The sequence below is a fragment of the Triticum dicoccoides genome, chromosome 4A (assembly GCF_002162155.2).
Source record: "Triticum dicoccoides isolate Atlit2015 ecotype Zavitan chromosome 4A, WEW_v2.0, whole genome shotgun sequence".
Classification (NCBI taxonomy): Eukaryota; Viridiplantae; Streptophyta; class Magnoliopsida; order Poales; family Poaceae; genus Triticum; species Triticum dicoccoides.
This window is the reverse complement of record NC_041386.1, coordinates 301,080,098-301,084,282: the sequence shown is the minus strand read 5'-3', so window position 1 is coordinate 301,084,282 and position 4,185 is coordinate 301,080,098.

Below are 4,185 nucleotides of genomic sequence, written 5' to 3'. Positions count from 1 at the left end.
CCCGCACGCCGCCCCACGCCGCTCCTCCGCCGCCACACCGCATGCCGACCGGCGCCGGATCCGCCCCGGCAACCTCCTCCCCTGACACGCCGGCGTCCTCCCCGTCCTCTCCGATAACTATTCCGGCCATCCCCATCGACCGTGCCAAGAACCCTAGATCTGAGGGTATATTTTCTCTAAGTCCCTTTTTCTGCAACACTGTCTGCCCCTGTTCATCATGCCATAACTCCATGACCGTAGCTCCGTTTCATGCGCATGATATATCAAAATGTTAATTTTGAGATGCTCTTCATTTCATTCCATTGTGGTATGCTTGTTTGAGTTCATCTTGATGCCCAAATCATTGATGCAAGAGTGCTATAAATTGTTTGCTGCTGGTGCTTATCAGTTTAGGGTGATTTGTCATTTTTGCCACATTTGATGTGTGCTTCATATGGGCATGAGCTCTACATGTGTTTTGTTCTCTGCCATGCCATCTTTACAGGGGTGCTTGCCATGTATTTTTGTGATGTTGCTGATTTCAGTGACTTAGGATTTTGCTAAGTCTTGTGCCTGCTGTTATTTGTATGCCATGTAAACATGATGCTACAGTGAGATCCATGCTTGTTTTGAGTTGCTTCAGTAAGGATGTTTTGGACATATGGTTATGCTCTATCCATCCATGCCCCTGTTTCCAATTATGGAGTGCCCTAGCATGTCCAATTCTTGATCTACTGTTGCTATAAAATGTTCCTGACAGATTGTTTACATGTTAATCCATTTTGCCATGGTTGTTACTAGTGATCCATGCATGCTATGAACTTGCTCTTGCCATGGTTAGCTTCATGAACATGTATTCTTGCTGTTAGTATGCTTTTTTGTCATGCAAGGCTTTGTGATGAGTGAATTGAGCTCGAAAAGATGCCTTCATAATGTTGTTTTTGCCATGCTCTGTTTTCTGCCAAGTCTGAAACTGTTAATAAAACTTGCTATGTTTACATGGGTGCCATTATATCTTCTGATCCTTTTTGGCTCATGATAAGTAAGGGACTTTTGTTCTATGCTTTTATTAGATTCATGCCATGCCTAGTATTGCTATGATATGTTCCTTTAGCATGTTGTTTGCTTGCTCTAAACATGGCTTCCTGATGTTATTTTCTAGCATGTTAGTATTTTCACTAAGTCTGTGAAGCTGATATCTTTTGCACATTTACCATGCTTGTTTGAACCTGCTCTTGTGTGTTTTAGCCGTAGCTCAGTGTTCATGTTTTTGTCAAGCATCTTGAGTACATCACTGACATATGCTTTGTTGCTATGTTGGAGTGCAGTAGATTAGTTTCTTGTTGCATTCTAGATGGCATCGTGCTGTTAATCGCAGAATTGTGCCATTCTTGTTTTGCTTGCCATTTGCAAACCGTGCATCCGTTTCTGGCGATCTTTATATCGATTTCGACCGAAATCATCTCATATTTCCAGCGGCACACTTGGTTTGCCAAGTTGATGCCTTGATCTTTATTTTCCTTCCGGAGCACGCATATGCATTGCATATCACATCTCACATATCATGCCATATTTTGCATCATTTTGTTTGTGCATTGCACCGTGATTGATTGTTGGTCCTTTGCTTGTGTTCTTGCCTTGGGTAGAGCCAGGAGACGAGCACGTGATCGAGGAACCTTTTGAGTACGCTAATGAGGATCAAGCTTTCGTCAACTCTGAGAACTTTGCAGGCAAGATGAACATACCCTCGAAATCACTTCTATCTTTGCTTGCTAGTTGCTTGCTCTATTGCTATGCCACGCTACCTACCACTTTCTATATCATGCCTCCCATATTGCCATGTCAAGCCTCTAACCCACCTCTCCTAGCAAACCGTTGTTTAGCTATGTTACCGCTTTGCTCAGCCCCTCTTATAGCATTGCTAGTTGCAGGTGAAGATCAAGTTTGTTCCATGTTGGAACATGGATATTGCTGGGATATCATTATTATCTCTTATTTACTTTAATGCATCAATATAATTGGTAAAGGGTGGAAGGATCGACCTTATGGATGGTATTTTGTTCCCCTCTTGCCGCCCTAGTTTCCGTCATACCGGTGTTATGTTCCTTGATTTTGCGTTCCTTACGCGGTTGGGTGTTATGGGAACCCCTTAACAGTTCGCTTTGAATGAAACTCCTCCAGCAAGGCCCAACCTTGGTTTTACCATTTGCCACCTAAGCCTTTTTCCCTTGGGTTCCACGAACTCAAGGGTCATCTTTATTTTAAACCCCGGGGCCAGTGCTCCTCTGAGTGTTGGTCCAAACTGGGCGATGTCCGGCGCCCCCTGGGCAACCAGGGTCTATGCTAACCTGACGTCTTGCCCATCCGGTGTGCCCTGAGAACGAGATACGTGCGACTCCTATTGGGATTTGTCGGCACATCGGGTGGCTTTGCTGGTCTTATTTTACCATTGTTGAAATGTCTTGTAACCGGGATTCTGAGACTGATCGGGTCTTCTCGGGAGAAGGAATATCCTTCATTGACCGTGAGAGCTTGTGATGGGCTAAGTTGGGACACCCATGCAGCGTTTGAACTTTCGAAAGTTGTGCCCGCGGTTATGGGCAGATGGGAATTTGTTAATATCCGGTTGTAGAAAACCTGACACTTAACTTAATTAAAATGAATCAACCGCGTGTGTAGCCGTGATGGTCTCTTTTCACGGAGTCCAGGAAGAGAACACGGTCTCGTGTTATGCTTGAACGTAAGTAGCTTCAGGATCACTTCTTGATCACTTTTAGCTTCTCGACCATGCTTTGCTTCTCTTCTTGCTCTCATTTGCGTAAGTTAGCCACCATATATGCTAGTTCTTGCTGGAGCTCCACCTCACTACCCATTTCCTACCCTTAAGCTTAAATAGTCTTGATCTCGCGGGTGTGAGATTGCTGAGTCCCCGTGACTCACAGATGCTTCCAAACATATGCATGTGCCGATGATGCCAGTGCAGGGGACGCTATCGAACTCAAGTGGGAGTTCGACGAGGATTCGGGCCGTTACTATGTTTCTTTTCTGGATGATCAGTAGAGGAGCCCAGTTGGGACGATCGGGGATCTAGCATTTGGGGTTGTCTTTCTTTATTTTGGTTCCATAGTCGAACCTTTGATTGTACCTTGGATGATGTATGACTATTTACGTATTGTGTGGAGTGGCGATTGTAAGCCGACTCTTTATCCCTTTCTTATTCAGTACATGGGATGTGTAAAGATTACCCCTCTTGCAGCATGCCTACCATGCGGCTATGCCTCTAAGTCGTGCCCCGACACGTGGGAGATATAGCCGCATCGTGGGTGTTACATATAGGTTACATCTCGCATTCTTTTCTAGCTTGTACTACTTCTAATTTCTTGAAATGACACTTATGATGAGACAATTTTAACTTGGTAGAGTGATATACGTTGCATCTTTCATATGGTGTCGAGCTTTCATTGCTTCTCATTTATTGAAATGCCTTCTCCTTAGTTTACACATCATAAGCTGTGAATATGCAATGTTGTGAATATGCAATGGCACTAATGACGAGAGACCTTTAACTTGATGGTGTGATGTTGTTTGCATCTTGCATATGATTTATTTCTTGTACTGCTTCACATTTGTTTAAACGCAATGTATGATGAGACACTGTTAACTTGGCAAGAGCGATATTTGTAGCATCTTTCATATGGTGTCTACCTTCCATTGCATTGCTTCTAATTTAGTGAAATGTCTCCTGCTTAGTTTACACATCATAGTTCTGGTTATCGCGTGTCGTTCTGTTTTTCGTACATATTACATCCTCCTATCATGTGGTTGTCTAACATCAAAGTTCAGTTCGTCTGTATCACACATCAATTTGTTCTGAAGAACTAAATTTTTATTCGTTTTTCTTGTCGGCTTGACTTAACATGGCACAGAGAAAGAGGAAGCAACACAGATTGACAGGGAACGGGAAGCGGAAGAATCCTGCAGATTCTGCTGGTACTGATGGTGCAATAGAAGGTCAAAGTCCAACGGAAATTTTTACAAACAGGGTATCCCATGCTACACGAGTTGCAGAACAAGCCAAATAGAAACAAATAGCTACCACCAAACAAGCAGAGACAACCCTAGTTGTTGCAACACCTTCCACCGTACCACCAGCTGCACGATTTACTCGTTGGTCAACTCAGCTAGCAGCATGTTCCCAAGCTCCCT